This window comes from Sorex fumeus, unplaced genomic scaffold, assembly GCF_029834395.1.
Source record: "Sorex fumeus unplaced genomic scaffold, SorFum_2.1 ptg000036l, whole genome shotgun sequence".
Lineage (NCBI taxonomy): Eukaryota > Metazoa > Chordata > Mammalia > Eulipotyphla > Soricidae > Sorex > Sorex fumeus.
The window spans coordinates 12,210,513-12,236,851 of NW_026606093.1; the positions used below are offsets into that span (position 1 = coordinate 12,210,513).

The 26,339-nt window shown below is 43.3% G+C and overlaps 1 pseudogene; it reads left to right on the top strand.

Annotated features, from left to right (window-relative positions):
• Nucleotides 1-25,391, top strand: part of LOC130027130 (pre-B-cell leukemia transcription factor 2-like) — a 131,198-nt pseudogene extending 105,807 nt beyond the window's left edge.
• The last annotated feature ends 948 nt before the right edge of the window (nt 25,392-26,339 follow it).

Genomic DNA, 26,339 nt, shown 5'->3' on the forward strand with positions numbered 1-26,339 from the left:
AACATTCTGCTGCCTGCAAGAAACACATCTGAACAGTCAGAGAAAATGCAGTCTCAAAGTAAAAGGATGGAATTTAACAGGCAAACAACTCCCTCCAAAAAAGCTGGAGTAGCCATGCTAATATCAGACAACATAGACTTCAGGCTGAGGAAGTTTACAAAAGACAGTGAAGGTCATTTCTTGGTGATCAAAGGATCTATACACTAGGAAGAACTCACACTCCTAAATGTATATGCACCTTCTATGGAGCACATATTCCCAAAACAGTAACAAGTCTCACAATGGAGACATTACTGGTGCCGCTCAAGCAAATCGATGAACAACAGGAGGACAGTGCTATGTGCTTACCCAAAGCAAACAGAGACACCACCAAAAATGAAAATTACAGGCCCATATCACTCATGAACACGGATGCAAAACTCCTCAACAAAATATTAGCAAATAGAATCCAGCAATTCATCAAAAAGATCATCTACCACAACCAAGTGGGATTCATCCCAGGGATGCAAGGATGGTTTAACATTCGAAAGTAAATCAATATAATCCATCATATCAATGAAAGAAAAGATTAAAAAAATCATATCAATAGGTGCAAAGAAAGCATTTAACAAGATCCAGCACCCGTTTATGATGAAAACTCTCACCAAAATGGGAATAAAGGAACTTTTCTCAATAGAGTCAAAGCTATCTACCTCAAGCCTATGGCAAGTATTATCCTCCATGAGGAAAAACTAAAAGCCTTTCCTCTAAGATCAGGGATAAGACAAGGATGCCCACTCTCACCACTTCTGTTCAATAAAGTACTGGAAGTACTTGCCATAGCTGTGAGGCAAGAAAAAGTTATCATGGCATCCATATAGGAAAGAAAGAAGTCAAACTATCACTATTCGCAGATGACATGATACTATATTTAGAGAACCCTGAAGACTCTACAGAAAAGCTTCTAGAAACAATAGGTTTGTATACTGGCAGGTTACAAAATCAATACCCAAAAGTCTATGACCTTCCTATATGCAAATAATGAAAAAGAAGAAAGAGATATTTTAAAAAATCCCATTCACAATAGTGTCTCAGAAAATCAAGTACCTTGGAATCAGCTTAACTAAAGAGGTGAAGGACCTATACAAAGAAAACTACAAAACACTCCATCAAGAAATAGGGCTGGAGCAATAGCACAGCGGGTAAGGCGTTTGCCTTGAACGCAGATGACCCGGGTTCGATTCCCAGCATCCCATATGGTCCCCTGAGCACTGCCAGGGGTCATTCCTGAGTGCAGAGCCAAGAATAACCCCTGTGCATTGCCAGGTGTGACCCAAAAAGAAAAAAAATGAAAAAAGAAATAAAAGAGGACACCAAGAAATGGAGACACATCCGCTGCTCATGGATTGGGAGGATTGAACATTGTTAAAATGGCAATACTGCCAAAGCATTATACAGGTTCAATGCAGTCCCTATAAAGATACCCATGACATTTTCCAAAGAAATCAACAAAACACTTCTGAAATTCATATGGAGCAATAAACCCCCACGAATTCCAAAGCAATCCTTCGGGAAAAGTAGATGGATGGCATCACCTTCCCCTGTCTCAAATTGTACTAATTGGAATAGAAACAGACCCACACACCAATGGATCAGAGTTGAATATTCTGACGCAGACTCTCAAGTATATGATGACTTAATCTTTGATAAAGGAGCAAGAACTGTGAAGTGGAGCAAAGAAAACCTCTTCAGCAAGTGGTGAAGGGACAGCTTGACATCTACCTGAAAAGGGATGAACTCTGACTTCTGGCTAATAATGCCAAGCACAAAAGTCAGATCAGAATGTGTTAAAGGTGGGTATATGCAAGAATATGACCTCAATACCAGACCTGAATCCATAAAGTACATGGAGGAAAATGTAGGCAGAACCCTCCATGATATTGAAGCTAAAGGCTTCTTCAAGGATGAAACACCACTGACCAAGCAAGTGGAAACAAATATAAACAAATGGGACTACATTAAACTAAGAATCTTCTGTACCTCAAAAGAAACCATGACTGAAATATAGAAAGAGCCCACGGAATGGGGAAAAATATTTACCTAATACCCACCAGATGGTGGCTTAATATCCAGGATATACAAGACACTGGTAGAAATTCACAAGAAAAACACCTCCAACCCCATTAAAAAATTGGGAGAAGAAATGAACAGAAACTTGCTCAAGAAAGAAATTCAAATGGCCTAGAGGCACATAAAAAATGCTCTACATTGCTAATTATCAGGGAGATGCAAATCAAAACAACATTGAGATATCATCTTACACCACAGAGACTGGCACACATCCAAAAGAACAAGAACACCCAGTGCTGGCGTGGATGTGGGGAGAAAAGGACTCTCATTCATAGTTGGTGGGAATGCCGAGTGGTCCAGACTCTTTGGGGAAAAAAATGGACATTCCTCCAAAAACTAGAAATTGAGCTTCCATATGGCCCATCAATACCACTCCTAGGAATATATCTCAGAGACGCATAAAACAGTAGAAATGGCTTCTGCACTTGTATGTTTATTGAAGCATTGTTCACAATAGCCAGAATCTGGAAAAAACCTGAGTGCCCGAGAACAGATGAAAGAAACTTTGGGGTACATCACACAATGGAATGCTATGCAGCTGTTAGAAGAGATGAAATCATTATATTTGCATATAAGTGGATGAACATAGAGTAAATCATGCTAAGTGAAATGAGTCAGAAAGAGGGACAGACATAGAAAGACTGAACTCATTTGTAGAATATAAAATAACATAATATGAGACTAACACCTAAGGACAGTAGAGATAAGGGCCAGGATGATCACTCCATGGTTTGGAAGCCGGCCTCACATGCTGGGGAAAAAGGGCAGTTGAGATGGATAAGGGACCACTAAGTAAATGATGGTTAGAGAGATCACTTGGTATGGGAGATGTGTGCTGAAAGTAAACTAAGGACCAGACATGGCCTCTTAGTATCTGTATTGCAAATCATAACTCCCCAAAGTAGAGAGAGAGTAAGAAGGAATGTACCTGCCATAAAGGCAGGGGGTGGGATGGGGTGGGGCTGGTGGGAGGGATACTGGGAACAATGGTGGTGGAAAATTTGCTCTGTGGAGGGATGGGTGCTCAATCATTGTATGACTGAATCGTAATCATGAAAGTTTGTAACTGTATCTCATGGTGGTCCAACAAAAAAGAAAATAAAAAATATAAATTTAATTCTCAAATTGCCAATAACAAAATGATTTAGGCATAGTGTTTTTACTATGTTGACTACAGTTCAAAATAAATAGATATTACCCCCGCCCCCCAAAAAACAAAACAAGAACAACAAAAATATGGGGCAGAGGTGGGATGATAGTACAGCAGGAAGGGTGTCATCCCGTTGTTCATCTATTTGCTGGAGCAGATACCAGTAATGTCTCCATTCGTCCCAGCCCTGAGATTTTAGCAGCCTCTACTTACTCGTCTTTCTCAACACTTTTGTATTGGCTCTTTCAGGGTCAGGGGAATGAGATCTGTTATTGTTACTGTATTTGCATATCGTATACGCCGTGGGGAACTTGCCAGGCTCTGCCATGCAGGTGGGATACTCTCGTTAGCTTGCCAGGCTTTCCAAGAGATATATATATATAATTTGTGTTGATTGTGGAAAATTGGTAGAAGAGTGTCTTATGATGTGCCACACGGCCACAAAAGGAATATGTTCACTTGTGTATGAGGCTTGGCCCAAGCATGTGAGAAGTTGCCTAGAGCATGGCGGTGGTTGGATAGTGGAGGTTGGCTGCCTGGCCTTGGTCCCTTGGGGAGGGGAGGGCTCTCACCCACCCCCCTCTAGGGCACCCCCAAAGCAGCCTGGCATGGAGTCCAGTGGCAGGTTAGCGGGGGGCTTCATTTTATGCTCAGGATATTCAAATCTATTCCATTGAGCTGAGGGCCTATCTTTATTCCAATACCATGCTGTTTTAATTATTACTACTTAGTAGTACAGTTTGACATTGGGGAAAATTTATGCCATCCATCTTATTTTCCCCAAGGATTGTTTAGCTATTCAGAGGGGTTTATTGTTCCATATGAATTTCAGCAATGTTTTATCTATTTCTTTGAAAAGTGACATGGCATCCTTATGGGGAGTAAATTGAATCTATACAATGCTTCGGGGAATGTTGCCATTTTAATTATATTGATCCTTCCAATTCACGAGTGGGGGATATGTTTCCATATACTTGTGTTCTCTTTTTATTTCTTACAGTAATGTTTTGTGGTTTTCTTTGTATAGCCTTTCACATCTTTAGTTAAGCTGAGTCCAAGGCACTTGATTTTCTGAGTCACAACTGTGAAGGGAATTTATGTTTAATACATTTTTCTTCTCTTTATTTGTATATAGGAAAGCCATGAACTTTTATGCGTTAATTTTATAGCCTGTCACTTTGCTATACAAATCCATTGTTTCTAGAGTTTTTTAAATAGTCTTTAGCATTTTCTAAACATAATATGTCATCTGCAAATAACGAGGGCTTGACTTCTTCCTTTGCTGTGTGTCGAGCTGATATCTTTTCCTTGCCTGATTGCTATCATCCTCCCCCCCCTTTATTGTTTTTGCTTATCCAACCACACTCCACAAACCACTTTTTATCATTTTTACTTCGTAAGCATCTCTACCATCTCTGTTCTGGTCAAAATCCCCACTTGTAAGAATACCACCACAGCTTCTTTAGAGTTCTGCTTACAATCACGCTTTGGAGTGTTGTTTCTTACTTCACATAGAGTGCCATCACTATAATGAAAGTACACATCACTTTCCAATGGAAAATTTTTCAGTGCACTCCATCTTCCATATTTGGTCTCACATTTAGAATATCCCTGCTATAGTAACACACATGTTCTCTTCAGTTCCTGAAACTGTTCTGGAAACCTGGGTGAGTTCCTCATGAATTTCAAGGGATACATTGCACATCGCTAGTCCTTCAGTGTAAGAGACAATTTTCAAACATATCCCATCCCATCTGTAGAATACTTGTTTAGTGTGCAATGTTAGGATGCCAGGGCCTGAGGTAGTATCAGGAAGAAATCAGATCAGTTTTAATCTCTTAAAGGCAAGGTAGGCACTCTACCACAGAGCCGTATCCCTAGGACCATTTTTTCCTTTCTCTTATCAGAGGGCTAGAGCGACAGCACAGCGGTAGGGCATTTGCCTTGCACGCAGCCAACATGGCCGACCTGAGTTCTATTCCTCCGCCCCTCTCGGAGAGCCCGGCAAGCTACCGAGAGTATCTCGCCCGCACGGCAGAGCCTGGCAAGCTCCCCGTGACATATTCGATATGCCAAACACAGTAACAACAAAGTCTCCAGTGGAGACGTTACTGGGCCCGCTCGAGCAAATCGATGATCAACGGGAGGGCCTTTACTTTACTTACTTTACTTATCAGAGTATGATAAACTCTCATGTTTACTTTTTTTACTCATGCTATGCCTTCATCTGCTTTGAATTGGGAAAACTCACGTTAACTCTCCTCTGAAATACTTCTCAAACTGTTCTTATTTTGCACCTATTGCCACTTATCTGTATATCTATATAAACATTATATTCTGGAGCATAGTGTGTAGGGAGCTTGAAATTCACGACCAACCCACGTTCTATTTCCAGCACCACATCAGTCCGTTAAGCACTGCCAGTAGTAATCCCTGATCACAGAGCCAGAAGTAAGTCCTGAACATCACCAAGCAGAGGCCCTCTCTCCAAAAATATTGCGTTCAATTGTAATCCATTGTTTGTGTATTTGACTGTACCATGTTATTTTTCCAAATCAAAAAGTAATATATTCATTCATCCTTCAATTCCTATAATTCATAAGTTCGTATGAATTTATATAACATAATACTTAATAAATAGATAAATAAGTAAGTTTGCCATGTACTCTCATCCTCAAAAAGAATTTTAAATAAAGGAAAGCATATTGGGAGTAGAATTGCATGAGGATTGAAATTGGGGTAAAAGGTGACACAGTCCTTTTTTTATTATGAATGTCAAATTTAATGAAAAGAGAACTTTGTCCTGAGATAAATCTTAATATGATTCAAGTTTAAAAATAAAATCAACTTTATTTATAACTCCAGTTCTATCAACTCCATAAATAATAAACCACATATCAAATACCTAAGAAAGAAATGTAGCTATCTTAAATAAAATCAATCTTACTGAAATTTGTAAAAATTCATTTTTAGGCTTGCATTATTTGCAGCTTGTGCATGGAAAAAATGCTGATTGTGCAATGTTATAGATTCAATCATAGAAAACTGTGTTTTGGACACAGTATAGCATCACTACATACCAGAGCCTAGCATCACAGAATGAAAATATAGGTGGGTGTTAACTTCAAACATTATCCCTATCAGAAGTATTCCAAAATTAGAGTTGATCCATATAGAACAAATGAATCCTAATATTTCAATAATATTAGGAATATTTTAGAACAAAACATTTTAAACATTTCTAAACTGAGGCATGAGAGATAGTACAGGCAAGGCAAGCAGTAGGTTAACAGTGGTTCTATCCCCAGTGTCCTGAGCACACAGCCAGGTGTGGCTCAGAGTTTCTTTTTTTTGCGGGGAGGAGTCATTCCTGGCAATGCGCAGAGGTTACTCCTGGCTCATGCACTCAGGAATAAACCCCCTGTCAGTGCTCAGGGGACCATACGGGATGCTGGGAATTGAACCTGGGTCAGCCGCGTACAAGGCAAACGCCCTACCCGCTGTGCTATCGCTCCAGCCCCCAGTTCAGAGTTTCTTAACCCCCCCAAAGTAAACATACCTAGACCATGTTTTTTTTCAATCAGGTCCACCACATTGGGAAGCCCGGGATGTCTCCCAACACACTCAACTTGCGCTTAACAATTTGGCATATTTATTCTACACATGAGATATCTCCTCAGTGCTTCTGTAACTTATTTATTCATCATCTTGAAAACTTATGAAGATGGACTTCAAATACAATAGGAATATAATCAAGTTAAATATCAGGTGAATAGAATGCCAGAAAAACAACATGAACTCCTCAATAAGATTAGGATATAACATATTTCCCATTAGGTCTATACCCTTTCAGAGGCTGTATATAAATCTGGCTTTAAGTAGAGCTTTTCAAATTCCTACAAATTTGCACGCTACTTAAATTAAAAACACTGGAGTCCCCATTAAGTTTTAACTACTAATGCTTCTTAGCACATAGCTTGTTCGCACCATGGAATGGAATATAAATAAGAGGTCAATAAGTATGTACTCGTATGTAATTCTAACATCTTCCTCTTTCAAAATGTTAAATAGTCTATACTGAGATGACCAAGTCTGTGCTGACCTACTATTCAAATACAGGTAATTTTGGCCCAGGCTTAGAATGCAATAAGTAAGTAGGTATGTATTTTGGATTGAATACCTGTGAGATCATAGGTGAATAATCTTAGAGAAGGTTTTTCTTTTCTAAAAGCAAAAGGGTAATGAAATTATATTACTTTCAATGAACTTATATTAATAACTTCAATAAAAGCAAACAAATAGTAAAGGATCAAAATTCTTCATGGAGAATTGTTTATCATAGGAAACCATCTTTGGATATTTTCATCTAAACATTTATGGCATAGATGTATACTATTAAAAGTCCAGCTAAAATTGCACATCGGTTCTAAAACTTTTAGGGAACTTAAATTTAATTTGTTAGAAAAGTGAGACACTTGAGCCAGAAAGATAGTACATAGGTAAAGGTGTTTGCCTTTGACACCCAATTCAATTCCTGGCGTTGAATATCCATGAGCACAGAGCCAGGAGTAAGCCCTAAGCTCACTTGGATATGGTTCAAAAACAGAAAGGAGATGAAAAGGGAGGAGAGGGGAGAAGAGATATTTAAAGACATTTGAATCTATCTATACTTCTGTGACTTGACTTATCAAATGATACATATATCTGTTTGTTCCTGAATATGCTAGTCACAGGACAATTTAACAAAATTTTACTTGTTCCATATTTACTAAATCTTACAATGCTTTTTTTTTGTAGGAGTACTGCTATTTATTCAGCCACTGATTAGCTGATTGAATTGGGCATGAAATCCACCTTAATTTTTTAAGTTTTTTTTAATTTTTATATTTATTTATTGAATCACTGTGGGAAAAGTTACTAAGCTTTCAGGTTTAAGTCTCAGTCATACAATGATGAAACACCTTTCCCTTTACCAGTACTCATTTTTCACCACCAAGAACCCCAGTATACGCCCCCTCCCACCACTCCAAATGCCTGTGAGACAGATGATTTCTACTTAACTCTTCTCTACATTGATTACATTCATTATTTCGACAAAAGATGTACCATTATTGTTTAGAATTTCCCCCCAAACAATCAGATTTGCTGAAAAGGCATTGTGAAATATTTTGTTTTCTATAGCTGGTTATGAGACTCATATAATGTTACGTGGCCACGATTTTGGATTTCTGCAAAGAGTCAGATAATTACAAGATTGGTTTCTGTGTGTCTGGTGTTAGGGCCGTGCTGGAGAGCCGGTCTTGGAGGTAACTTGTGACCTCCGTAGGGTGTGAAGGACGTGCCAGTACCACCTCCCTTCCCATGAGATGGCAGTTGCTCCTTCACCGTCGGCTCATACCTGGCTTTCCTATAAGCTCTGAGGCAGCAGCCACCTTGCTGCCGGGGGGGAAAAAGGCGGAAGGGAGCAACACCCTTTCCCTCCTGGGGAGGCGTGGCACCGTAGTTTAATGCATGGTCCATATACTTTTCTTCTGCAAGCTGCTGGGCTCTGGACTAAGTCCTGTTGCCTCTGGAGCCATGGCCGTGCCATAGAGCTGCTTGTGGGGGACAACTCATGACCTTGGTAGGGCGTGAAGGATGAGCCGGTACAGCCCCCCTTCCCATGAGACTGCAGTTACCCCGTCACTGCAGGCTCATATCTGGCTTTCCAATAAGCTCTGAGCTGGCGGCCACCTTGTATGCAGTCCACAGATGCATTTCTGCCAAAAGCCGCTGGGTTTCAAGATTTGTTTCTGAGTCTCCAGTATCATGGCTATTAATCAGCTTGATCAGGAGCCAGAGAGGCCTTTTGTAGGCGGCGACTCAGGGTCTCGATGGGATGGGGAGAAAGAGTCGGCTCCACCCCCTGTGGTGAGGCCCCGTGTGTCTCGTCACTGCAGGCCCAAACCTGACTGTCCAGTGGCCTCTGGAGGATGGTGGTCACCAGGCCTCCAGGGGGAACAGGCCAAGGCATGAAACCTATTCCCACCTGGAGTGACCCAGCACCAATAACCTACTGCAGGAACAGGACGCATTTCTGCCAAAAGCCTTTGGGTTCCAAGATTCGTTTCTGAGACTCTGGGATCATGGCCATTAAGCAGTTCGATCAAGAACCAGAGAGGCCATGCCTCCAATTATATAGCTGAGCTGGAGGTGGTTTGTGGGTGTGTCTCCCACATACCTAACTTTTGGCCGTTTACTTTCTTGGTAAACTTTGCCCCAAGTTTTTGGGGTCTGGCCAAAGGCACAGCAGCAATTTTGGGGTATCTGAAAGTCTGACGTTGCCATCAGGCTGCTGATGCACTCACCTCACAGGTACAGATTGACCTACTGGTGTCACCATACCCCCTACAATGTTTTTTGGGCCACGATGGTACTCACAGCTTACTCATGGGATGCTAGGGATTAAACCAGGATCCACTAGGCAGAAGGCAAGTGCTCTACTATCTGTATTATTCTTGCCAAAACAGGTAGAAGGAAGTTATTAACCGATAATAAAAGTTTATCTCTCATAGAATATGAAAAATGTTTTTGTTCACAATAATTTATTACAGCCCACCTCTACTGCCCAATCACTGCCACGCTCCAGGCCACTTTCCAGACCGCACAGCCACTTTGCAGCTGTGTAACACATTATAAGACACTTCCTACGCATTTATGCTTCTCGGAGAGACTCACAAGCTACTGAGTGTATCCCACCTGCATGGGCAGAGCCTGGCAAGCTCCCCGTGGCATATTCGATATGCCAAATACAGTAACTACAATAGATCTCATTCCCCTAACCCTGAAAGAGCCTCCAATCATTGGGAAAAGACGAATAAGAAGAGGCTGCTAAAATCTCAGGACTGGGAGGTATAGAGACGTTACTGGCGCTCACTCGAGTAATTCAATGGCCAACAGGATGGCAGTGATACAGTGAGTGAATTTATTATTTTTTTCTTATATTTATTTATTGAATCACTGTGGGAAAAGTTACTAAGCTTTCAGGTTTAAGTCTTGGTCATACAATAATCAAACACCTCTCCCTTCACCAGTACTCATTTTTCACTACCAAGAACCCCAATATATCCCCCAACACTCCCAATGCCTGTGAGGCAGATGATTTCCACTTAACTCTTCTCTACGTTGATTACATTCATTATTTTGACAAAAGACGCACCATTATTGTTTACAATTTTCCCCCCAACAATCAGAATTGCTGAAAAGGCATTGTGAAATACTTTGTTTTCTGTAGCTGGTTATGAGAATCATATAACGATTTTGTATTTCTGCAAAGAGTCAGATAATTGTGAGATTGATTTCTGTGCGTCTGGTGTTATGGCTGTGCTGGAGAGCCACTCGTGGGGGGCAACTTGTGATCTCGGTAGGGCATGAAGGACGAGCCAGTACCACCCCACTTCCCATGAAACCGCAGTTGCCCCATCACTGCCGGCTCATACCTGGCTTTCCAATAAGCTCTGAGGCAGTGTCCACCTTGCTGCTGCTGGGGGGGGGGGGGGGGGGGAGGAGGAGGGAGAATGCGGAAGAGAGCAACACCCTTTCCCTCCCTGGCGCCGTAGTTTAACGCATGGTCCATTCACTTTTCTGCCTCAAGCTGATAGGCTCTGGACTTAGTCCTTTTGCCTCTGGAGCCATGGCTGTGCCGGAGAGCTGCTCGTGGGGGACAACTCATGACCTTGGTAGGGTGTGAAGGACGAGCCAGTACTGCCCCCCTTCCAATTAACTGCAGTTGCCCCATCACCGCCAGCTCATACCTGACTTTCCAATAAGCTCTGAGGTGGCGGCCACCTTGCTGCCGGGGGGAGAAAGGCAGAAGGGAGCAACACCCTTTCCCTCCCAGGGAGGCATGGCGCTGTAGTTTAACGCATGGTCCATTCACTTTTCTGCCCAGTGAGTGAATTTATTACATTTAATGTTCCAACATCAATCCCTTCACCATTACACCTTCCCATCACTATATTTCTAATATTTTCACCCAACCCCCCGAAGCCTGCCCCAAAGCAGGACCCAAGTAATTTATTTTGTAATGCTCAGGTCAGACATGTACAGGGAGTTTCCTAATCGCTGCTCTATCACTCTGGCCCCAAGTATTCTGTGCTATTGGGGGCAGGAGGCAGCTGTTGGGTCACACCTGGTGGTGCTTAGTACTTACTAGTGGGGGTAGTTGGGGGTCTTGTTGGATGCTGGGGATCAAATTCAGATCATCTGCATGCAAGGCAAACACACTACCCTATGTATTATTGCTCTGGAGCTGGTATTTTGTTTTTAAAAATGTCTTTTTTAAGTGCCTCCAGAAGAAGTTCCTATAGCCCCTCAAATATATACATATATATTAGGAAGCACTGTAGCACTGTCCTCCCATTGTTCATTGATTTGATCGAGTGGGCACCAGTAATGGCTCCATTGTGAGACTTGTTCCTGTTTTTGGCATATTGAATACACCATGGGGAGTTTGCCAGGCTCTGCCGTGCGGGCGGATACTCTTGGTAGCTTGCCTGGCTCTCTGAGAGGGGTGGAGGAATCGAACCTGGGTTGGACGCATGCAAGGCAAATGCCCTACCCACTGTGCTATCGCTCCAGCCAAGGGGGGAGTATGGTTGCAAAGCTGAAACTTAAAGGAATTGACGGAAGGGCACCACCAGGAGTGGAGCCTGTGGCTTAATTTGACTCAACACGGGAAACCTGACCCTGACATGGACAGGATTGACAAATTGATAGCTCTTTCTTGATTTTGTGGGTGGAGGTGCATGGCCGTTCTTGGTGGAGCGATTTGTCTGGTTCATTCCTATAACAAACGAGACTCTAGCATATATTAGGAAGATTTCGTTAAACATAACTTTAGTCAAAACACTCAAATCCCCAGAAGAAACTCAACCAATTGGAAACTGTATAGAAAGTTGAGAGATGAGGGGTGTGTGTGGTGTGTGTTGGGGGGGAAGGTTGTAAGTCCAATAAGAAAACATATACAAAAAAAATGTATGAAGGCAAATCACATAAATCTTGCCAAGGAAATAAATCAGAACCAAAAATTTCTCGATGGATAAATCCAGGAACTTGCTTATGCCATCCTGAGAACAGCTAGCAAAATAACTTTCAAACTACTTTTAGATTTGACCAAATATTTTTTTTTCTGATAGCTAGATACAAAATTTCAAAATACATGAGAATATGGGAAAATGAATACTTTAAATTCAGGTCTGGGTGGCTCACATGATATTAAAAATGAACAGAAGAACCAGATATACAGTATGGCAGGTAGGTGGTCCACCTTGCACACACCAACCCTGATTTAATCCCCATCATCACATGTGGTCCCCCCAAGTACTGCCATAAATAATTCCTGAGTGCAGATCCAGGTGTAACCCATATATATTGCTGAGTTACTTAGAAAAAAAAATACTAAAAAAAGTACCAAAAATCCAATGCATAAAGTAGTTGATCTTTGCAATAGCATCAAGTCATATACTAGGGAAACCTACTATGGAGTATTTCTACTGTGAAGTGACGAAAAGGGAGTTTACTGATCTAACAAGTCACAGTCTGATGCGTTAATTCTAGTAGTTTTCAAGATGGAATTCCCTGCCTCAAATCTAGAAACTGTCTCTTGCTGGTCCTTCTCTTGGTTACCGAAACATGCAAATTAAAAGAATTCATACCATTTTTCCCAGACTCATATCCGAATGTTAAAAGGTTGATGAATATTGAGAAAAATGATCCAGATGCCAAAATTTGAAAAATGACTCCATAAATTGTTGGGACAAATGGATGGCCATCTGGAGAAAAAAAAATATGAAGTTGAATTAAAACTTCACACTTAACACAAAGCTAAACCCAATATGGTCAAAAGTTTTAATGTGAAAAATGTAAAACTAAAAGTCCTAGGGGAAAAAGCATAGGATAGTGTTTTACAATCTCAGGATAGAGATGGTCTTCATGAAACAAAATCTAGAAGTCATTTTTAAAAAGATATAAATTTAAGCATATTGAAGTCAAAACCAACTGCAAGGCAATCTGTCTTAGTTCATGTGGACTACTATAATAAAATGTCATATACTGTGTAGTTTATAAACAACAGGAATTGATTTCTCACTGTTGTGGAGGCTGAGAACCTCAAAATCAAGGCTCAACAGATTCAATGCCTGGTGAAAGTAAACTTCCTGGTCATAGAAGGGCATCTTTTCACTGTAACATCACAAAGGAGAAGGGAATTCTCTCAAGTCTCTTATAAAGACCCTAGTCCCACCTATTAGGTTTCTCTGCATTCATGAACAAATTCCCCCTGAGACCCATAAAGGGTCTATACTTTAGATCTTTGTCGTTAAATTTCAGAAGAAAAAGGGGAAAGGGAAGAAGAGATAAACACTCAACATAGCAATACCATAAACAGAATATAGAAGCCAAAAAAATTTTTTTGAAAACTCTATTACAAATAATACATGAGAAGCTGCTTCTAAAATCTATGCAGAAAATTATTTGAAAGCTAAATAGAGAGAAAAAAATTTCAAGACAATTTTTAGGAAAAGAAACTAAATGGATCTCAAATATTTGAAACAGTTTAACTTCATTCAAACAAAAAATGAACTTGAAAACCATACTATTTTTCACATGATTTTAATAAGTATCTTACAGTTTGAAAAAAAATACTTCACCAAAAGAAAATTTGTGAAAATTGTTTTATCTCACAATGGGTTATCAAAGTCATTGTCTAAGGCTGCCCTGAGCTAGTTTCTATTTGAGTCTTCTGTGTTATTGTTTTTAGTTCTTGCACTTAGTTGGCTTCTAGGCTAATTTGCTGAGCTTCTACTGGGATGTCAGTATTGTGGAATTTGGAGGAATCACTCCAGGATCTGTAGAACTGGTAAGACTCTCAGTCTATCTACTCTCCCAAAGGTTCCCCAGTTTTCAGCACACCAGTTGACCCATGAGTGGTCTGGGCTTGGCTTGGTGGAGATTAATCACGAAGCTGTGAAGTTGAGACAGGTTTTACGTGGTGGTGGCTGTGGGATGTGGGTCTTGGGTTTTATTTATTTATTTTTAATTTTTTAGTACCCATCCTTCCACTAGTGCCCATTTTCTACCACCAATTGTCCCAGCATCCTTCCCACCACCCCCACGCAGTCCCTCCACCCCCCACCCCCCGTGGCAGGGCATTCCCTTTTGCTCTCTCCCTCCTTTTGGGTGTTGTGATTTGCGGTAGTTATTAAGTGGCCATCATGTCCTGTCTATAGTTTCCTTTCAGCTCACATCTCCCATCCCAAGTGGGACCTCCTAGCACCCTTCTCTATCCAAGCTGCCTTTTCTCCCAGCATGTGAGGTCGGCTTCCAAGCCATGGGGCAATTCTCGTCATACTTATCTCTACTATTCTTGGGTGTTAGTCTCCCATTCTGTTACTTTATATTCCACAAATGAGTGCAGTCATTCTATGTCTGTCCCTCTCTCTCTGACTCATTTCACTTAGCATTAGACTTTCCATGTTGATCCACCTATATGCATATTTCATGACTTCATCTTTTCTAACACTGTAGCACTGTAGCACCGTCTCCTGTTGTTCATCGATTTGCTCAAGCGGGCCCAGGAATGGGCCCCATTGTGAGACTTGTTGTTACTGTGTTTGGCATATTGAATATGTCACTGGGAGCTTGCCAGGCTTTGCTGGGGGTGGGTGGGGGGGACATACTCTTGTTAGCTTGCTGGGCTCTCCGAGAGGGGCGGAGGACTCGAACCCGGGTCAGCCATGTCAGCCGCGTGCAAGGCAAACACCCTACCCACTGTGTTATTGCTCCAGCCCATCTTTTCTAACAACTGCATAATATTCCATTGTGTAGATGTACCAAAGTTTCTTTAACCAGACATCCGTTCTTGGACACTTGGGTTTTTTCCAGATTCTGGCTATTGTAAACAGTGCTGCAATAAATATATAGTGCAGATATCATTTCTACTGTATGTTTTTTTTACATCTGCGGGCTATATTCCCAGAGCTGATATTGCTGGGTCAAATGAGAGCTCTATTTCCATTTTTTTGAGAAGTGTCCATACTGTTCTCCAAAGGGGCTGAACCAGTCAGCACTCCCACCAGCAGTGAAGGAGGGCCCCTTTCTCCCCACATCCACGTAAACACCAGTTGCTTTTGTTCTTTTGGATGTGGGCCAGTGTCTGTGGTGTGAGATGATATCTCACTGTTGTTTTTATCTGCACCTCCCTGATGGTTAGTGATGAGGAGCATTTTTTTCATGTGCCTCTTGACCATTTGGATTTCTTCTTTGAGAAAGTTTCTGTTCATCTCATTGCCCCATTTTCTAATGGGTTGGATGTTTTCTTCTTGTGGAGTTCAACCAGTGCCTTGTAAATCCTTGATATCAGCCCCTTATCTTGGGTTTTATTTTTAAGTGAAGATTTATACTCTATTTTCTTCTTTAATATAAAGTATTTCTAGAAGACTAAACAACAAAATCTCATGATTGGGGCCTGAGCCTAGTCCAGTGGGAGGGTGCTTGACTGACCCTCAGCACAGGTCTCTGTCAGGAGTGATGCCTGATCACAGCACCAGGGTTAGCCCTGAGCACTGCCAGGTTTGGCCCAGAAACAAGAAGGGAAGAAAGCCGTGATAACAGTTAACTTTTAGAGAAACAAGAAAGTACTGCTCAAACTAGGATAGAGTACAATAAAAAGAAATACCTTTTATTAATTCTGCTTAGAAATTATCTTATGACTAAGCCTCTCTTTAAATAAAAAGTTTATAATCTCATTCTTTATGAATTTCAAAATTACTTTTTCTGTAGTTCATAGGAGAAAATTAATAAATTTCTTATTTTCTTTGTTTTTTGTGATAACATCATGATTTACAAAGGTACTTGTAATATAGTTGTTTTACGTATTCAGTATATTCAGTGTCCCAACACCAATCCTACCACTAGTATGATCTTTCCTTCCGCGAATGTCCTCAGTTTCCCACCCACCACCCAAACCGCCCCCTTAGCAGCACAAATTTAGTTTATAATGCTTGTTACAACAAAAAAGGCAAATGGTATTATCTAAAAATAAATCAATAAAAGTCAGATTGTGAGCATTGTTCTACCGCTCTATGGTGTTACTAAAGTCATTGAGGGTTTACCAAACTGCTTGGTGGTAATTGAGACTTCTGTAATTGTTTTTCACTCATTGAGCTTGGTGGTATTCTACGCAATTTTCCCATCAAATTTGCTGTGCTCCTCCTGAGTACTATGAAATTTGGAGGTGTCACATGCCCGTGTATGAAGCCATGTGCTCCAGGAGCTGTGGAGCAACTTGGTGGTTGGTGACTTGATGAGGCTCAGTTGCAATGTGGTGCAATTTGGTGACTTGGTGACTTGAGGAGGTTCAGGTGGCTTGATCAGGGCCATTTCTACGCCAGAGGGTGCCGGATGTTGCTGGGCCTGCCGGGCCTCCAGGAGGAGAGGGGAATCTTCCCAGCCCCTCCTAGTTTTCAGCTGGTTTGTGCGAATGCAGGAAGATGCCAGGTGGGGATGAGGGCTGGGGTCTTTTGGTGGCAAGGGTGAGGGACGAGGTGGGAGAACCTCTATATTTCTAATTTTTTAATCAAGTTATGCTTTGGGCTTATCAATGGTTAGAATTTCTGTGGGATCAGAGAGAAAGTACAGGGCTAAGGCACTTACCTTATAATATCATAGTCACTGTCACTGTCACTGTCCTCCTGTTGTTCATTGATTTGCCCAAATGGGCCCAGTAACATCTCCATTGTCACACTTGTAACTGTGTTTGGCATATCGAATATGTCATGGGGAGCTTTCCAGGCTTTGCCATGTAGGCGGGATACTCTTGGTAGCTTGCCAGGCTCTCCAAGAGGGGCGGAGGAATCAAACCTGGGTTGGCCAGGTCGGCCATGTGCAAGGCAAACGCCCTACCCGCTGTCCTATTGCTCCAACCATATTAAATTATTTATAGCACTGTAGCACTGTCTTCCCATTGTTCATCGCTTTGCTCAAGAGGGCACCAGTAATGCCTCCATTGTGAAATTTGTTGTTACTGTTTTTGGCATAGAGAATCCACCACAGGGAGCTTGCCAGGCACTGCGTGTGGGTGGAATACTCTCTGTAGCTTGCCAGGCTCTCCGAGAGGGATGGAGGAATCAAACCCGGGTCAGCCACGTGCAAGGCAAACGCCCTATCTGCTGTGCTATCACTCCAGCCCAAAATTTTTATACAAAATTATATTTTATATTTGTTTATTTATAGCATATTCACATGTATACGTCCACGCACTCCCACATCTCTTAAACTGGTAAACCAAGTTGTCTGCAAAATTACTTGCAGAAGTTCAATTAAATGAATTAGATAAGATCTCTTTATCTTGACTTAATCAGATGAATGGTCTGTGTTCCAAAGCAAGTGTGTATTATGTTAATTCATGTGAAACCCACTGCGGGCTGAGAGCTGTCTGGAGAGGGACTGTCAAGTTTCCTGACAATGCCCACTGTTGCCTACATTGCCGTGTACAAGTGTACACCATGTACTTGCTACAAGAGTAAGGCAGCTGTTTCCAATACAACATTCTGAGTCATTGTACTCAAAACATTTTTATAGCTTGTGAATTAGAATGAAGTAAACATTTTCACGATCCAAAAGATTAACATGCTTAAAATTAATTTTTTTAATTTGTGAAGTTTGTGTTTAAGATGACTGCAATGAACTGAAAGTATCCTCCCAAACTCATGTGTTGAAATCCTAATATGATAGTAGTAAGAGATAGTACTAATTCCTTGTGAACTGGATTAATGTCCAAATTAAAAAATGACCCGAGAGGTCTCTCTTGCCCTTTCCGCTGTGTAAGGAAGAATCAAGGCTGTCATCAGTGAATCAGGAAGCCTTCACCAAACCTGTCAGCACTTTGATTCTGGATTTTCCCATCTCCAAACCTGAGACAGAAGTTTCTATTTCTTTTACGTCGCCCAGTCTGTGGTACTCTATTATAGCAGCGCAGATTATATTTTCTCAGTCTTTCTCCCTCATGACCCATTACATTCCAGGAATAATATGGAGTATGTGGGCTGGAGCAATAGCATAACAGTAGGGCATTTGCCTTGCGCACAACCAGCCCAGCCACGCCAGGTTCGATTCCTCTGCCCCTCTCGGAGAGCCCAGCAAGCTACCGAGAGTATCTCGCCCACGTGGCAAAGCCTAGCAAGCTACCCATGACGTATTCAATATGCCAAACATATTCAATATGCCAAACACGCCAAACACAGTAACAACAAGTCTCAAAACGGAGACATTACTGGGCCCGCTTGAGCAAATCGATGAACAACGGGAGGACAGTGACAGTGAAGTCCATGGAATAAAACACGTTTTTGGTTTGTTTTTTCAAAAGTTATAAAACTGTCCACCAGGGAGATGGGTTAGGGTGAGTACAAGGTTCTAGCCCTGGCCTCCTAAACACAACAGCCTGTGACCCTAGGGCCCCTCAGCATTGCAGAAGTGGCCCTGGTGGTCTCTGGCACCAAAGGACTCCAGTAGCACCTTGTCCTCGGGTCTTAGCTTTTAAGTGTCCGCCAAGTGAAGGATCACCAGGATATTGCCCCCAAGCCTGTAAGGAACATTTGGGAAGTCCCTACCACTGTTCCTCCTCTAACTCTCCCCCGACATACACAATAGACATACACAAATAAACTAGAAATCAGATGGTCACAAGTGGTCCCATAAATCAAATCAAAACAAAACAAAAAGCAAGGCTCCAAATATTCAGAGAATAAAGTTGCAGAGGAAGTTAAAATACTCAAAATAAAAAATTATTTTAAAATAATTTTTGTTTTATTGAATCACCATGGTACAGTTAACGACTGAGTTTCAGTTATACAATGATGTTATACCCATCCGTCCACCAGTGTAGGTTTTTCACCACCAATGTCCCCAATATCCCTTCCACAACCCTCACACATTCTCATCCTCTGCTTCTGTGGCAATTTCTTTCTTTCTCTACTTTTGGGCATTATGGTTTGCAATACAGATATTGAGAGGCTATCATATTTGGTCCTTTATCTACTTTCAGCACATATTTCCCATCCCGAACGATTCCTCCAACCATCAGTGACTTAGTGATCCCTTCTCTATCCCAGCTGCCTTCTCCCCCAGCTCATGAGACCAGTTCTTAAAGAGATGCAACTCCAGCATGTGAGGCCTGCTCAGACTTCTCCTCCCCCCCTTACAAAGCTGGATTCCCCCAGGTTGCATTCCATCCGGCCCCTGTGGAGAGAGGAAGGCCACACTAATCACACCTCCTTCCCCGACCTCCTGCCAAGGGAGCACACCTATCTTTTCATGCCAGAGAAAGCATGTTGCCCTTTGTCTCTTTGGCCCCAAAGAGCCCTTCCTAAACCCCGCTGAGACCCTCCCCAGTGCTGCTCTACCCTAGCCTCTTCAGGGCCTGAGATGGGGTCTGGCCCATAGGGCATCTCCCTGTTTCTCCACTTTATAATAAACTTGGGCTGGAGTGACAGCACAGCGAGTAGGGTGTTTGCCTTACACGCGGCCGACCTGGCTGACCCAGGTTTGATTTCTGCGTCCCTCTCAGAGAACCCGGCAAGCTACCAAGAGTATCTCGTCCGCATGGCAAAGACTGGCAAGCTCCCCGTGACGTATTCGATATGCCAAACACAGTAACAAGTGTCCCAGTGGAGATGTTACTGGGCCCGCTCGAGCAAATCGATGAACAACGGGAGGACAGTGACAGTGATAATAAACTTATATTTCTTTACTTGTCTCTGCCCTCTGTCAGGGCAGGCAAGGTCAGCAATTTTTTACACAGTCTATAAATACAAAAATCAAGTTATTTGGACTAAAGGGAAAAATCCACTCTCTGGTCGCTGTTGGGACTTGAAGGGAAAAAAGCTCAAAAGAGGAACCATGGGACTGGAGAGATGGTTCTGGGCACTCGTTTCGCCTTGGGCGGAGGCAGCTTTGGTCCTAGGCCCTCCATATTCCCCCACACACCTCCAGGAGTGATCCTGAGCTCAGAGCCCAGGCAGAAGCTCTGAGCACAGTGGGTGTGGCCCAAAACAAACCAAAAAAATAGGAGGGGGCAGGGAAAGATACAGTGTAGTGGAACCACATGCTCCACATGTATAATGAGTTTGATCCTCAAGACACACACAAATACATACGCCACAAATTTTTTAAGGACAAGAATTCGAAGTGATTTCTTACCTCCAAACAAAAGTCAAAAGGAAAACATACAAGCTTGTGTACTGAGTCTAGAAGCCATCAGAACCCTGTGATTAATTGAGCCGAGTCAATGAAGACCTCCTTAGGAGGCCTGCCTGCCTTCCCATCCTGGCCATAAACTGTCTCTAGACAGTTTACAGATTATTTTTTTCATTTTGGGTCACACCTGGCGATGCACAGGCATTACTCCTGGCTCTACACTCAAGAATTACTCCTGGCGGTGCTCAGAGGACCATATGGGATGCTGGGAATCCAACCCGGGTCTGCGGTATGCAAGGCAAACACCCTACCTGCTGTGCTATCACTCCAGCCCCTCTAGACAGTACAGAATTCTTTTTTTTAAATTTTTATTAGTGAAACACCATGAGGTACAGTTGTAGACTTACAAATTATTGTGCTTGGGTTTCGATTATGCAATAATCAAGTACCCATCCCTCCACCAGTGTCCATTCTCCACCACCACTAATCCCAGTATCCCTCCTACCCCCAGCCCCCTCATCCCACCCCGCCCCTGTGGCAGGGCATTCCCTTTTGTTCTCTCTCTCCTTTTGGGTGCTGTGGTTTGCAAAAGAGACATTGAGTGGCAATCATGTTCAGTCTATAGTCTACTTTCAGTATGCATCTCCCATCCTGGGAGGATCCTCCCAACACCCTTTATTTTGTACTCCCTTCTCTATCTGAGCTCCCTTTTCCCCTAGCATGTGCGGCCTACCTCCAAGCCATGGAGTGAACCTCCTGGTACTTATCTCGCCTGTTCTTGGGTATTAATCTCCTAATTTGTTACTTTATGTCCCCCAGATGAATGCAATCTTTTTATGTCAGTACAAAATTCTTTAAACAACAGCTATCCACAGTAACCATCTATTTAGCTAACCCCAGTTCTCCCTTAACGCAAAAAAAGGAAATATTTACATAATCAGACCAAAAGTACTATAACTCAGACCTTTACAACCCACTCTGCCTACTTTTTTCTTTCTTTTTTTTTAGCTTTAAATTTTTATTGACTCGTTAAGATACAGTTGCAAAGTTGCTCATAATTGGGTTTCAGTCATGCTATGCTCCAACACCCATCTCTCCACCAGTATGTTTCCCACCACCAATATCCCCAATTTCCTTCATACCCCCCAACCCCACCCCTACACCTGACTCTACGCCAGGGTCAGGCACTTTTCTTCTCTCTTTTACTTAATCTTAAATATAAACAGGCAGCTAAACTTTTTAAATTTTTTTAATTTATTGAATCACCGTGAGAACAATCACAAAGCCTTTCAGTTTAAGTCTCTGTCGGTCACACAATGATCAAACATCGATCCCTTCACCAGTGCACATTTTCCACCACCAAGAACCCCAGTAAATCCCCCTCCCACACCTCCCCCTGCCTGTGTGGCAGATTTCCACTTTACTCTCTCTCTACGTTGATCACATTCAATATTACGACAAAAGACCCACCATTATTATTTGGAATTTTCCCCAACAATCGGACCTGCCAAAAAAGACATCATTAGATAATTTATTTTCTATTGCAGCTAAACTTTTGAGGGAAACTAACAGCATGGAAGAAAGATATAAAAATCAGTAAGAAACACATAGCAATAGATTTTTTTATACTATGATAACAAGAAATAGAAAAAATATCTTTTATAAATGAAGTGTAGTATTCCCAAGAAGATTTCAGAAGAAAATTGCAATATAGGCTCCTATAAAAAAAAAAAAAAGCTCAACCTCCTTTTCCTCCCAGGTCCCTTCCCACCCCCCTCGCTCCCCCTGGGCCCTCCTCCCTCTCTTGCACACCCCCCCCACTTGGGTTCCGCTTCTGGAGGCTGGGGTCTCCTGGGGGGTCCTGGGATTGGTGGGTGGGGAGATGGGGGCCCTAGAGAGCTTCTGGTGCCAGAGACCCCGGTGGGGGTAGCGGGGGTCCCAGGAGGTCGAGGGAAGCAAGACATCGGGACATTCTGCAGCAGATAGTGACCCTCAGTGACCATAGCCTGGAAGAAGCCCACGCCCAGTAAATGCCCCCACCCCGGGACCCCGGACCGACCAGCCGAAATCCCATTCTCAAGCTCTGAATCTTCTGGGGATTCCCCACTCCAACTCCTGGACGCTCTTCTTACCCCTGGGGAGCCCCGAGATAAGTGATTCCTCTGAAACCTCCCCTCACCCCGGCCCCTGAAACCTTCAGAGAGGGAACTCCCTTCCCCAACCCTCCCCCCCAGAGCCCCCTCTGCCTCCCACACTAAGAAACCGCTTTTGCTGCCTCCTTCCCAACTCCTTGCAGCCCACCCGCGCCTCCGGACCCAGGGACCCTCACCCTCACCCAGAGCCCCGCTCTCATGCCCATCGGTGCCCCTTGCGGGAAGGGGGAGCTGCTGAGCCTGGGCCTTGCTGGCCTCAGGACCCTTCACTGGGGCTCGCAGCCCTAACCCCTTGCATCTCAAACTCCTGCATCCTTTCCCGGCCTCTTTCAGAAATCTACGTAGCCACCCTCACTTCTGCAGCCTCCCTCTGTGTTCTTTGGGACTGTCTCCCCTAGGCGACCCTAGTCCCCTTGGAGTCCTGTGGGCATCACCCCTCAGTCTCCTGAAGCCAAGGCTCTTCCCTGTATCTCTATCATGCCATCTCCATCATCTCCATCACTCCATCTCCATCATCTCCAGACTCTGGAAGCGGATCTTTGCTCATGAACCCCCAGACCCATTCAGCCTCCGATTTACCCCCCTCCCGTATTCCCGTGCTCCCTTCATCCCCAGGGACACCCGGCGCTGTCTTTGTATGTTCTGGACATTTGTCTTCTGTTGTCCCAAGGAAATATGCCCTGAAGCCTGCTCTCTTCAGCGTCCTGTGTGAAATCAAGGAGAAACCGGGTATGTGGGGCCGTGTGCTTGCTCATGGGGGGGGGGGGGGTAGAACCCCCAGTCACCAGGGAAACTGGGCGAAGAGTTTGGGACTTGGGGCTCTGAGAGTGAAGGAACTTGGGAGGTGACTAATGCAACCTAGGAAGAGAACCAAAGCTTGCAAATGTGTGTGTGTGTGTGGTGGTGGTGGGGGGGGGGGGCACACCTCTGAATCCACTCACCTGCGTGCTAGGCCTCAGCACTCAGAGCTCCCAAGAGGATGAGGCGGTGGACCCCCAGTTGATGTTCTTGGGCAACATGCTTCTCACCGAGGATGTCGAGGGCCTAAGAAGGAGGGGGCTCAGTGGCAGCAGTGGCCTCCTCCAGGGGCAGTGTGTCCCCCGACAGCTCCATTGAACACTCAGACCTTCACAGCAAACTCGCCCAGATCCGCCACATCTACCACTTGGAGCTGGAGAAGTATGAGCAGAGCTGTAACGAGCTTGTGGCCCATGCCATGAACCTGCTAAGGGGGCAGAGCCGCACACAGCCCATGGCCCCCAAGGAGATGGAGAGCATGGTGGGCCTCACTCACTCACCCACCAAAGAGTCGTTGCCATCCAGATGCAGCTCAAACAGAGCCTCTGCGAGGCAGTCACAGTCCTGCCCCCCCTCCCCCCCACCCCCGCAGCTTCCTGTATACCGGGTGGAAGCATCGTGACTTCAGCAAATAGGCCACTGTGGTTCTGAACGAGTATTTCTACTCCCACCCGAGTTACCCGTATCCTACGAGGAGGCTAAGGAGGAGCTCGCCAAGAAGTGCAGGATCACCGTGTCTCAGGTCTCCAACTGGTCTGGTAATAGGCGGATTCGCTATGAGAAAAACATTGGTCTTTTATCTACTTTCTGCACACATCTGCATAATGCCCCAAAGTAGAGAGAGAGAGTATGGGGAATATTGTCTGCCATGGAGGCAGGGGGAGGGTGGGAAAGGGGGCATATACCAGGGATATTGGTGGAGGGGAATGTGCATTGGTGAAAGGATGGGTGTTTGATCATTGTGTGATTGTAACCCAAACATGAAAGCTTATAACTATCTCACAGCGATTCAATAAAATTAAAAAGAAAAAAAAATGGGACGTTCCAAGAGGAGGAGAAAATCTATGTGCTGAAGACAGTCATGTCAGCTACCCAGGGGGGCCACAGCTGCACCAGGTGCCCAACACCCTCCCTTCCTCTCCAGGCTCTGGTGGCTCTTTCGACCGCTCAGGATCTGGAGACATGTTTGTGGGAATGCCCGGCCTCAGTGAAGACTCCTACTCTGCCTCCCAGGTTGAATCTCTCCAACACTCATGGGGGCCGGAGGCCCGGGGGATGACCCCGGGGAGGCCAGATGCAGAGCCCTGCACCTGACAGGAGGCTGTGACCCCACCTTCAGTGACATCCCCGACAGAGGGTCCAGGGAGTGTGCACTCTGACACTTCCAACTGAACTCGGGGCCACGGGGGTGGGGTCTCATCAGGTAACTCTGGGAGGACACAGGCATCCAGAGGACAAGCCCCAGCCACGGAAGAAACACAAGACTGAGGGTGAACAGGGTCAGAACGAAGGCCCGAACCTTCGTGCTGGGGATGCTAACTACATGGCAGGGAGAACGGGTTCACGGGGAGGGGATGGTGTCTTTCTCCGCCTAGTCTCAGCCTTTTCTCTCCCCCTTTCTCCCATGCTGAAAAATACTCCCAGAATCCTGTCTCCATATCCTTCCTTTCTCTTCCATGCACAGTATATGACCATTCTCTCTGGGCTCTCCCACCCCACTTATCTAAGCTCTGGGATCTGTGGAGACGCCAGCCCTGTCTGACCAGAGAGGCCAAAAGTGGGTCACAGCTTCTGGACAGAGGATACCACGGCCCTTGTGCCTCCCTGCCCTCTGGATGGCTTTATTGCCTCATTCACAGTCATCTTAAACCAATAGAATTTCTCAGTGGACCAGAGGATCTGAGTCAGATATCTACATCGAAGGGAGTTTCTGCTACTTTAAGGATTGATTGTTGATGGGGCTTTGGAGTTGAACTTTTTTCCTTTTTTTAAAAGAAAGAAAATGAAACCCTAGGATGCATCTGTAACTTTTTTATTATTTTTCTTGGTTAAAAATAAAATCAATAAGAAAAGAAAGACTTTAAAATATGATTGCTTAAAAACAAAAAATAGACAAGCTAGGTAACAGAGTTAATAAAATGATTAAGGTTAAAGATCAAATTGGAGGTCTTGAGAATAAAGTTGCAGGAATCATATATGTTACTCAAGAAGAAACCATGTGCAGAAAAAAAATTCTAATAGAAGAAAACATAGCTAGAAGAGAAACTAGAATACTGATGGGCATGAAACAAAACACTTTTTTAAAAAAACAAAACACTTTATTTCAACACATCATGATGATGTTTTAGATTTTGAGAATAAGAAGAAAAATATTAAAATTACAAGAATGGCTTAAAAATAGAGAAACAGACCATCTACAAAGAAAATAAAATTAAGCATCTCAAAAGTAAAACAAGTTACCACAGAACATAAACAGAAAATGATTTTTATCAAGGATTCTCTATTAAGATTATTCACCAAGATCAATATAACCATTGCTTTAAACATTTTTAGACTCTTAGTATAGTTAATATTTATTAAATTTTCATCATGCACCATACACAGCTCTAAACTGTTTGCAATTCTTAAATTATTTATTTAACTCTAAAAACAATCCAATTTATTTGGTATTATTATTATCCAGAAAACTGAGACCTAGAGAATATGAGAAAGTTTCAAAGATCACGTCACTCATAGCAGGCAAAACAATGCTTTGAAGCCAGGAAGTTTAACACCTGAGTACACACCTCGTGAACAATGGTGCCACTTTAGGCACTTGGGAAATTTACCCCGTGGTGCCTTCTTGAAAAATGAAATTATTGAATCAGAAAGATAGTGCAGCCGGTAAAGCACTTGCT